The sequence below is a fragment of the Schistocerca americana genome, chromosome 2, assembly GCF_021461395.2.
Source record: "Schistocerca americana isolate TAMUIC-IGC-003095 chromosome 2, iqSchAmer2.1, whole genome shotgun sequence".
In the NCBI taxonomy this organism is placed as follows: Eukaryota; Metazoa; Arthropoda; class Insecta; order Orthoptera; family Acrididae; genus Schistocerca; species Schistocerca americana.
Window position 1 is genome coordinate 62,088,253 of NC_060120.1, and position 12,706 is coordinate 62,100,958.

The following is a 12,706-nucleotide window of genomic DNA, read 5'->3' on the forward strand; positions in this document are numbered from 1 at the left end:
TTCACAAGCCCTAATAATACTTCTCACAATACGGGACATATTTTTGAAATAATAATACTTCATTAGATGTTTAATACATTTATGAATTCCAAAATGCCCGTAACCTTCATGAATATAAGTAATTAACTCGTCCACAACAGTTTTCAGAATGCAGATTTTCCATCTCTGGTGTTCCCTCTGTGCTTTCCAATACAACAAGTCGTTAAAATATAACCACACACCCCGGGTGTTAACTGTTTCGTCCCCATTATTAAGGTTTTGTATAAGGTCCCTATATTGATCGTCATTTCTTTGATTGCATGTAACAGCAGTTACTATCCGTTTAACCTTACGTTCGTTCTCCTTAGTTAAAAGGAAATAAACATGGTAATTTGTTCCTAGTTCTTCTGCAATATTAATATTCTCCATTCCTACGGGAAGCCTCGACAAAGCATCTGAAACTACATTCTGAGATCCTTTTATACACCTAATTTCGTACTGAAATTCCTGCAAGCATAATACCCTACGTAACAGCCTACGGTGAAGTAACCGGCAATTGTTCAAAAAGATTAAAGCCTGATGATCAGTATATACAATTGTTTTTCTTCCCATTAATAATCCTCTAAATCGTTGAAAACCCCATACCACTGCGAGAGCTTCCTTCTCGGATACAAAATAATTTCTTTCATGTTTATTTAAAGTTCGACTAGCGAATCCAATAGGCCGATATAATCCCTCTTCATTGGTCAGATCACCTTGGAATATTACACAAGACACACCATAATCAGAGGCATCCGTACACATACAAAAGTCCTGATTGAAATCTGGGTGGTATAACATTTTGGCTTCGGTTAACGCTCCTTTTATCTTATTAAAAACTTTCTCTTCCTCTTGTCCCCAGAGCCATACTGACTTCTCTTTCAATAAATCTAGTAATTTAGGATTAACAATATCCTGCCCTGGAAGAAATCTTCTCAGGAATCCTACCATTCCCAAGAATGATTTCAATTGTTTCCGATTTCTAGGACTCGGGCATCGAGCAATAGCTTCAATACGTGCTGGGTCTGGCCTAATACCTTTACGGTCCACTATATGCCCCAAAAATCTCACTTCCTCCTTTCCGAAGTAAGACTTAGATAAATTTAAAGTAACTCCTCTGTCAATTAAACGGTTAAACAATTCCCGTAATATCGTTACGTGTTCTTCCCACGTTTTAGTAGCTACCAAAATATCATCTACATATAAAATAATCTTTTGTAACAATTGCTGACCCAAAGCAGAATCTAATGCCCTAATGAAAGTTGACACTGATATATTAAGTCCAAAAGGTAAAACTTGGAACTGATATGATCTGCCTTCAAAAAGAAAAGCCGTATATTGCCGTGAATCCGGGTGTAATGTTACTTGATGGTAGCCGGCAGTTAAATCCATTGTACTCATATAACGAGAACCAGCAATCTTAAGAAGCACGTCCTCCATAGGAATAGGTCTGTCTCTTTCCATCTCTATAATTTTATTTAATTCCCGGGCATCCAGAACTAGTCGTACCCCACCAGTGGCTTTCTTAACTACCCACAACGGACTATTAAAAGCGCTACATGATCGTTCGATAATGTTTTGTTCTAGCATCTTACTTATTTCTCTACTAGCCGGTTCTTTGAATTGTACTGGAATGGGATAAGGTTTCTTAAAGAATGGTTTTTGATCTTTAATCTTAAGTTTACAAACGTAATCTTTAATCCTCCCTGGTTCATCTGAGAAGACGGCTCTAAATTCTAACATCAAAGATTCCAACTCTTTCTTTTCTTGTTCGGATAGACAATTCGTAGAATAACATTTTTCTTTCACTTCAGTTTCGATACTATTACTAGCCTGACATTGGTATACTGCATACTCAAGATCACTAAAATCTGTTAATAGGTTCATGGTCGGTGCGTACTTAATCTGTAAGGATTCGTAGCAATTTTCAGGTACTTGATTATTAGAAAACCTCACTTTAACAGCACATGCCTCCTTATGGATAGTTAAGGAAGAGTCTTTAAAATCTAATATAGCTTTATATTTACACAGCCAATCTATACCTAAAATTATGGCCACATTTAAGTTGGCTACGACGAGTACAGAGTGAGCAATTAATTGTTTAGCAATTTCAAAAGTTACATAAACTTCCTCAGTAATATTTTGACTTCTTTTACCAGTAACTCCTATAATTTTCACCCCAGTTACAGGTAAAGTCGGGAAATTCTAATATTTTCTTTTAAGCTGAAATAATTCTTTGGATAAAATACTTACTTCGCTACCCGAATCAATTATAATATTTACTTCGGTATCTTTAATATAACCTTTAATAACGGGTTTATAAGTTATATTCTCCCTTATCTGATTGTCTTCCTGAAGTAAATCTTGTGGCCACTCACCGTCCTTTTGGCAGCTTAATGATAGATTGCAATTGGGTCTTGTATAATCCTGACTAACAGTTCCCTTTAGTTGACCCGTACTAAAGGACTTTACTAGTTTTCCGAACTTTCTATGATGACGTCACCTACCACTTGACCTTCATTAATTACTTGAGGATGACTTATCTCATGATCGTTATTGTGTAATTTCCGCACTTTAGAGTTATTACCACGATTTTGTTGGCTCTCTTTATCTTTAGATTGACGTTTTATATAACAGAAACGGCTATGATTGTTGTTATTAGCTTTACGTGGTTCTGAATTATTATTATTATTTCGAGGATTGTCATTTCTACCAAATCTAAACTTCTCGTCTTCCCTTTCTCTATTAGGTATATCTAACTGCTCTAAATATCCTAACAATTCGCACGGCTGTGACCATTCTCTTTCTATCATTCTTTCCTTTACATAATACGGTAACCTACTAATTAGGACTCGTATTAAATGACTTTCAATAATTGGTTCTTCAATTAATTTAGCACGGTTTAAATGCCATTCAAAATAATTCCTATAACCTCCCCACCGTTTAGAATATGGAGGAGGGTCTAACAACTCTAAAGTTAAGTGTTGTTGGTTTCCTCTTGACCAATAATTTTGTTTAAACTGCTTAACAAAATCATCCCAATCCCTGAATTCAGTTCTATGCAGTACTGCCCATTCCGCAGCTTCTGCTTCTAAATGTCCTATTACAAATTGAATGCGTTTTTCATTACTCCATTTAGGAGATAATGATGTTTCAAAAGCTTTTATAAAGATTATAGGGTGAAGTTCGCCTCCTGGTTTGAATACAGGAAATCGACTTGCTACGTTTGACTTTGTCGTTATGTCATCCAGACATTCTGCGAGAGAAATAGTCGGATTTTGTTTAGATTGCAGGGACGGAGTTGCATCGGATTGGCTTGCCGTGATTGCTTTATTCATATTGTTGTCGTCCGAGCTAGCAAATTCGATGCGACTGTTGTCTCTGATTATGTTATTACCTCTGCTACCTGAAATGTTCTCGTTATTATCTAATTCCGATAACCGTTTAGTAATTTCCTGTATCCGCATTTCTGTAGTGGATACGCGATTAGCTAATATCGATTCTTCACTGTGTTCACGATGTGAACGCTCTGTACCTTCGTCAATATTATTATCTTTGGCAGTCTCAAGGTTACTGCATATTTCAGTAATTAAAAATTTCATGTTTTCGATTTCGGTATGGTCCTTTTCTACTTGATGAGTTAATGTCTCTAATTCTACATTATCTATTGAAGAAATCTCTACAGGTTTGGTAGAGACCTCTTTAATAGATTCCAATAATTCTCTACGAACAGTTTCCGTTTGCATAGAAAATTCATCTCGTAACATTTTGTTATTTTTCTGTATTTCATTTACAACTAAGATATTGACACTCTCTAGTCTCTCGGTTAAGTCAGTAATATCGTTTCGCATGCGAGCTTTTTCCTCGCGCGATTCCTGGATATGTTCTTCTAACCTTTTACAATTATCAGCAATCTTATTACTAAGTCCTACTAATTTTTCCTGCATTTCAACTTTAGAAGACTCTATTTTATCACTTAATTCTCGACTGGTTTCATTAAGATATTCCTGTAACCTGCCTGTAGATTTGGTTAGCTCCCCTTTAAGTCGAGCAGTAGATTCCTCGTTAGACTGTTTTAACTCCTGTTTTAGTTCCTCTTTCAATCTAGCAGTAGATTCCTCGTTAGACTGTTTTAATCTAGCCATAGATTCTTCGTTAGACTGTTTTAATCTAGCCATAGATTCTTCGTTAGACTGTTTTAATCTAGCAGTAGATTCTTCGTTAGACTGTTTTAATCTAGCAGCAGATTCACATAAAAAAATACAAAACTTTTAAATAATTCACATCTATTACAAATAATAAGAAAACACATAAACAAAACTAAATTAAACTTATAGTCACCTGCAAACTAGGCTGACTTTGGTGGGTGGATGACGCTTAATTTCGTCCCACTACAAAGTGAGATGGCGGATTTTTGAGAATGGATAATCTGGAGGTGTGTCCTTTCAGAAACAGTACATTTGTAAGAATGGATGTCATGAACTGCTATATATATTATGACTATTAAGGTAAATACATTGTTTGTTCTCTATTAAAATCTTTCATTTGCTAACTATGCCTATCAGAAGTTAGTGCCTTCCGTAGTTTGAATCTTCTATTTAGCTGGCAGTAGTGGCGCTCGCTGTATTGCAGTAGTTCGAGTAACGAAGATTTTTGTGAGGTAAGTGATTTGTGAAACGTATAGATTAATTTAGTCAGGGCCATTCTCTTGTAGGGATTACAGAAAGTCAGATTGCGTTGCGCTAAAAAGATATTGTGTGTCAGTTTAAGCACAGTCATGTATAGTTTTTCTAAGGGGACGTTTCAATGCAACCACAATATTAGCTGCTGATGGCAACAGGTGGCGGAACTCCAGGTATCCAATGATGAACACAGCATGAGGCTACGGAGCATAAATGAACTGCTTAGTGGACGAGTAACTCACAACTAAGCTACAGAACTAGCAGTGTTCGTACCAAAGAAGAGCAGTAGTGGCAACGGTAGACGAAGCAAACAGTTGTCGAAGTTGACATTTCGAGAGAAAGGAACAAACGGAATGTCGCTGAGCGAGAAAGAAGAGGTAGATGCAATATTAACGCTCTGCAAGACGAGTCAGTGGAATGTGTGATGTCACATACACTCGACGGTGAGCTCAATGTACGTGACAATACGTGCTTAACAAGTGAAAGTGATGCTGAAATAGGCGTCGAGCCATGTAGTTCATCATCCATGTCGTGCTGAGGGCCAGAATCCTGTTTCCAGTGAAACGTACTAACGGTAAATCGTTGCCCAAGAAGCACGTACTAAACATAATTACGTACATTGAAGATCATCCGCGCATAGTTAAAAAAAATGAACAGATTTCGGATAAGTCCGTAGAAATATGACCGTATAGCGCATAAGAAAAGTCAACGGGAATTCAAAGGAGGGTAAGACGTACTTCTACAAAATATTGTGTTTGGCGCCTTTCAAGGATGCTCCATACAAATTACAGAACGTGCACGATAGTGGCCTACTACGTTATGCACATCGAATTACGTGCGACATAGATTACAGTGATTTCGGGGGGGGGGGGGGGGGGGGGCATTGAAAGATTTTACAGCTTCAAACAGCGCTACAGAATTGGAAGACATAAGATAGCGAAACTGCAAACAAAGAATCTATTTCACAACGCACAGCAGTCTGTGGAGTGGGTCCGAAAATTTGTAGATGAGATAAACAAACTTATACTATCCTTCAGCGAGGAATTTGTTGTCAGCTGTGACCAACCGGTATTTGAAGAGGAAATGCATATGAAAGGAATCAGAGATTTCAGAGGTACCAAGGGAGTTGTATCAAGATGAATTAACATGACTGCCTTAACGCATTTGTAAACAGTATGTCGACTGCTGGTAAAATCGCTGGATGGTAAATTGGCTGGAAAGTTATTTCTTGTGCTGCGGGAAGCTGGACGTGCTTGCATGATCTTGCAAGGGCAGGAGACAATATTTACGTCACAGCAAACAAGAGAGGGAAAATGGGTGTAAGATAAGTTGCATGACCACTGCTTTTAACTAATAGCTGGTCAAAATGACTTGCTATTGCATCATTCCTGGTGTGAGTATAAAAATAAAACTCCATCAGAGCAAACCATCATCCTGAAATGCTTGTGATATTGAAATTCCTAGAACCACTGGACTAAATTTGCCTTGGACATTTGTTTCTTCCTTGCGTGTATAATATATTTCACACAGTCTGCAGCTACGCCTCAAAGGATAGCCGGTTTCACCATGAGCTCCACGACAGTCGCTTTTGCACTTGGTTGCATGTCATCATTTCTCATCACACCTTATACCAGTGTGATTCTACGCTATGTCCCTTCTTTAAGAGTGAACACCCCGCTGAACGTCCTGCACGTTTTGTAACTTCCTAAGATCTCATCTTCGATCTTGACGTTGCGAACCATTGTGATCACTGTGGCGTGCCAGTTTCCATTCGGTGGTCATGGTGTTCGTTAAAAGTTTGTTTTGAATATGTGTCGAATATCGACAATGACCATTTTCTGAAGAGTAATACACAGAAGGCTGAACTCTACATCTCCCGGATACTGACATTCTGTCGCCTTCCTGACGCACATGGTGAGTCATTGGCAGCTAATATTTTTTCTGTCATAAATGTTAACACAACACTTTCACATGAGCCCTACTACAGGCTGAAGTAGCGACATCGCACTCAAGGGGGTTCCTTGTCAGTATTTTTGACGTTAAGTTACAATAAAATAAAAATAATATGGAGAGCTGAAAAATTAATCACATGAAGATACGGTATCTCTAATAACAGCCTACCAATGAATATTTCTACTGGAAAATATCCTACTGAATATATGTAAATAGACAAAAACTCGGTAGCTCGAACACTACGTATTTACCGAGCGACCTTGTATAATGGCTACAGTGCTTCCTCCACATTTTGTTGGAGCGGTGTACGACATTTTCATAAATCAGATAATAAGAACGTCAGGTTGATGTTATCAGTCTGACGTTTTGCTTCGTCTCTAATTTGGCCAGTTTATTTCCCTTCAGTTTTATTTCTTTCGTTGACAAAAAAGAATCGTCTCACTGTAATAGAACTGAAACAAATAATCAATTTTTGAATACAAATGCTAAAGTCAGAGTAGACTTAAAATATTTTCAATACATTGTTTAATATAAATGGTGACCTTAAATAAAAAAGCATGTTTTTATTTTATGAAGTTGCGGTCTGCAAGAGTCGTTATAATAGTATCGTATTTCATCTCATAGATGATTTGCAGTTATTGTGTATTCCGCTCTGGAACAACATTGTGATCTGTTTTCTACTACTTTATATGTAACAAGGAGTGGACACACTGCGCGTATTGTCCTGATGTAATGAAAATTTACATAATAAATAAGCACAATCCAATATCGGGAAACAAAATTTCAGCACCCTACTCAGGTGCTTTTTATTCGGAGCGGCGAATTGTATAGCTGTATGAGAGTAAGGGGGTAGAGGGGATTTGGCAGAAGGGGGATGGGGTCGAGTAACGGAATGATGTAAGCGTGGTGGGTGGGGCAGGACGTGTTCCGAATAATGTAGGACTTCAACTGATTCCTGTAAAGGGCACGGGGCAGAACTGGTGCATACATTTCTATTGTGACAATCACTACCTGTAAAGTGTGATGTCGTAGAATCCAGAATGACAGAAATTTCATGTCATACAATGTTTACCGAATACGTATGTTTGACACTATCTGTGTGTTACATCAAATATCGTTCATCATTTCTGTGCATTTATTGACAGTCCCGTATGTCCATTAACAACAAAACCCATGTGCATACTTACGGGCACAGTGGTAACCCCTTGGCCTACGCGCTGTCTTCACATCGCTCCGGCCATAGTAACCATAGTAAGGAAGGAGGCCGGTCGCGCGTCTAACCATTAAAAGCTGCTTAGCCGTGTGTTCGAACCTGTCCAAAAAGTATCCGTCGTATAACATGTATATTACGGCGTAAATAAGGGAACTGTGGAATAAAAAACAACGTTTTGGCACAATTTTAAAATGTCTGGGAAGTAAATGTGATCCACTCATTAGTTCTGCTGTTAGATAGTTCTCATGACAGAGGTGTAGGCCAGCAGTTGCAGGAAGTGCTGGGGAGTGAGTACCAGGTCACCAGCATTGTGAAGACTAATGCAGGATTGGCTCAGGTGACTGTTAACATAGGGGGGTTATGTAGGGATTTTACTAAAGAGGATCAGGTAGTGATTGAGGGTGGGGTTGGTAATAGTATTGATAGGGATGGGGAGTATGACATAGATGGTGGCCTGGAAAAGATAGCCACTCAGACTGGCAACACGAATGTGCATTTCGTGGAACTGTTTCAGCGTCACGATCGGCCTCATCTTAATACAGCCGTCAGGCGTAATAACATGAGACTTGGGGGTGCGCTGATGACAGAAAGCATGGGTCACATTTCAGTGGTGTCGGTGAAGTCTATCAGCAGGACGGGTTCACTAGACATGGCCTGCACATTAACAGGTATGGGAAGGGGAGGTTGGCAAAGCTTATAGGTGACAGCGTAGGTGGGGTTGGTGGGATCACTCATGGGAAAATTCCTGCTGTAGTGGGTGTTAGAGCTGCACCTTTTTTAGACTTGAAGTCAGCTGATAGGTATCCCTGCTTAAGGGAAGTCTCTCTAACAAAGGAATCACTTTTGACAAAGCTTAGGTATCCGAGTAATGAGTGAATTAGTATATTTCATCAAAATATTCAAGGTATTAAAGATAAAATTAGTGAACTGATTATAGGTGATGACTCTGAAATTATTGGTATATCTGAACACTTCTTAAATAATTCAGAGGCTTCCTTTACCAGGATACAGGTTGGCTGGCAGCTTTTCGAGGAGCTCTTTGCGGTGTGGGGGAGTAGCCATGTATGTGAAAAACGGCATCCCATTTGAGTCCATTGATGTTTCAAAGTACTGCACTGAAAAGGTGTTTGAATGTTGTGCAGGTGTGGTTAAATTAAATGGAGCTAAACTTCTAACTGTTGTTATTTATAGATCCCCAGACTCCGATTTCACCACATTTTTGCTAAAGCTAGAGGAGGTTATTGGTTCACTTTATAGGAAATACAAAAAGTTAATTATATGTGGTGACTTCAATATTAATTCTATAAGTGATTGTACAAGGAAGAGGATGCTGGTAGACCTCCTTAATTCATATAATCTTATGCAAACAGTATTCTGTCCAACGAGAGTGCAAGGGAACAGTAGAACAACCATAGACAACATTTTTGTTCATTCCTCATTACTAGAAGGGCATTCTGTTAGCAAAAAGGTGAATGGCCTTTCAGATCATGATGCACAAATTTTAACTCTAAAAGATTTTTGTGGTGCTACACGTGTTAAATATAGTCATCAGCCGTTTAGGAAAGCTAATCCAGTTGCTGTAGAGACCTTTGTAAACCTTATCAAGGAACAAGAGTGGCAAGATGTTTATAGCGCTGATACAGTAGACGATAAATATAATGCTTTTCTCAAGACTTTTCGCGTGCTCTTTGAAAGTTACTTTCCGTTAGAATGTTCAAAACAGGGTACTAGCACAAACAGGTAGCCTGGAAGGCTGACTAGAGGGATAAGAATATCTTGTAGAACAAAGTGGCAATTATATCAAAACGTTAGAAACAGTAAAATCTAAATGCAGCAGCCCATTACAAACAGTATTGTAAGGTGCTTAAAAATGTTATTAGGAAGGCAAAAAATATGTGGTATGCAGATAGAATAGCTAAGTCTCAGGATAAAATTAAAACCATATTGTCAGTCGTAAAGGAAGTGGCTGGTCTGCAGAGACAGGTCGAGAATATAGAATTAGTGCGTAGTGGGAATGTCCGTGTTACTGATAAGTCCCATATATGTACAGTATTTAATAATCACTTTCTGAATATAGCAGGTGAACTAAATAGAAACCTAGTCCCAACAGGGAATCATATAGCGCTCCTAGAAAAAAGTGTTCCGAGACTGTTACCTGAAATGCTCCTCCATGATACTGACAAGAGTGAGATTGAGTTAACAATTAAATCACTGAAGACCAAGAACACTCATGGATATGACGGGGTATCTAGCAGAATACTGAAGTATTGTTCTATGTATGTTAGCCCAGTACATAGCCATATCTGTAACTTTTCCTTTAGAAGTGGTCGGTTTCCTGACCAATTAAAGTACTCAGTAGTGAAGCCACTTTATAAAAAGGGAGACACTGATAATGTTGACAATTTTAGACCTATTTCTATGCCATCGGTGTTTGCTAAAGTTATCGAGAAGGTTGTATATACAAGGTTACTGGAGCATTTAAATACACAAAATTTGCTAACAAATGTTCAGTTTGGTTTTAGAAATGGTTTAACAACTGAAAATGCTATATTCTCTTTTCTGTGTGAGGTTTTGGACGGATTAAATAAAATGTTGCGAACGCTAGGTGTTTTCCTTGATTTAACGAAGGCTTTTGACTGTGTTGACCACAAAATATTACTGCAGAAGTTGGACCATTATGGAGTAAGGGGAGTAGCTTACAGTTGGTTCGCCTCTTACTTTAAGAACAGAAAGCAGAAGGTAATTCTCCGCAATATTGAGAGTGGTAGTGATGTTCAGTCCCAATGGGGCACTGCTAAGTGGGGCGTTCCCCAAGGGTCGGTGCTGGGGCCACTGCTGTTTCTTATTTATATAAATGATATGCCTTCTAGTGTTACAGGTGATTCAAAAATATTTCTGTTTGCTTATGACACCAGCTTGGTAGTGAAGGATCTTGTGTGTAATATTGAAACAGTATCAAATAATGTAGTTCATGAAATAAGTTCGTGGCTTGTGGAAAATAATTTGATGCTAAATCACAGTAAGACTCAGTTTTTACAGTTTCTAACTCACAATTCAACAAGAACCGATATTTTGATCAGACCGAATGGGCATATTATAAGCGAGACGGAACAGTTCAAGTTCCTAGGCGTTCGGATAGATAGTAAGCTGTTGTGGAAAGCCCATGTTCAGGACCTTGTTCAGAAACTAAATGCTGCTTTATTTTCCATTAGAACAGTATCTGAAATAAGTGACACTACAACACGAAAAGTAGTCTACTTAGCAATTTTCATACGCTTATGTCATATGGTATTATTTTTTGGGGTAATTCTTCTGATTCAAAAAGGGTATTTTTGGATCAAAAACGGGCTGTTCGAGCTATGTGTGGTGTAAGTTCGAGAGCCTCTTGTCCATCCTTATTCAATAGTCTGGGAATTATGACATTGCCCTCACAGTATATATTTTCTTTAATGTCGTTTGTTGTTAGCAATATTAGACTATTCCCAAGAGTTAGCAGCTTTCACTCAGTTAATACTAGGCAGAAATCCAATCTGCATGTGGATTGCACTTCCTTGACTCTTGTGCAGAAAGGAGTGCAGTATTCTGTTGCATCCGTTTTCAATAAGCTACCACAAGAACTCAAAAACCTTAGCAGTAGCCCAAACTCTTTTAAGTCCAAACTGAAGAGTTTCTTCATGGCTCACTCCTTCTATTCTGTCGAGGAGCTCCTGGAAGAGCTAAAAATTAAGCAAATTCCAGTGTTACATTGTTGATTTTCTTTATTTAAACTTACGACTTGTCACCTGAATATTTTTTTTTATATTTCATTTTATCTGTTTCTAATATCGTGTTATAATTTCATGTATTGACTCGTTCCATGACCATGGAGACTTCTCCTTAATTTGGTCCCACGGAACAATAAATAAATAAATAACTAAAAATAAAGGAAAGTGTACAAAAATGATTTATTATTTACATGTGGCTAATGTGTCATTCACAATTTGTAAATAAATACTTCATTAAATTAATTATGTTTATATAACTGCATTAGGTCATTAGTAATCCTCAACTGTGCAACATTTTTCGAAACAATGAAGGACATGTAACGCAACTCGACAGTTTTTACATTCCCATGTTGTTTCATTCCTCATCTTATATTTTGAACGCACTTTTCAAGCTGTATTCCAGTGACGTGCAATATATCTGCTTCGGAAAGTGATCTCAATATTACGCACTCTCCGGGCTATATTGGTCGTCGTCTTTTGTAAAACTGTGACGGTACTTTTTGTTTAAATGCTTGTGGTACTTGAAATCTGTAATCCTCGTAATTTTATTTCTTTTTCATGTTGTATTTGTGGTACAGGCTATTTGAACTATACAGTGCCGTATTAAATACGTAAAAAGAAATTTACGGTACTCTTTCAAGTATTTCCTCATAACAGGGAACACGTTAGATCCTGATTCTGGCGATTAATACGAATCATTTCCCTGTTGTAATCAACAATATATGTTGGTTTGAAACTACTATTTCGCTGTCTTACGTTTTGTTCAATCATTTCTACAGTTTCGTTCTTTGTAGAAATAGTATGGACGTCCCATTTTTCCCTCCACTCCAATGCAGCTTCTCATTATGTGATCTCCTATCTTTTATTCTGCTTTGATAAAATCTCACTCCATATTTCTAGTATTAAAGAGTACTGTTGCAATAATATTTATTCCATTTGCAACTGAAGCTACAAACCGTTTCGGCGTAGAATACCAATTATCAATGTACAGAATCTGTCCTCTATTCTGTATTGTCTTTGATAATTGCATCACAACGGTTTTCGTTGAACTGTGGTTGGAGCAAGCTATTCCAGTT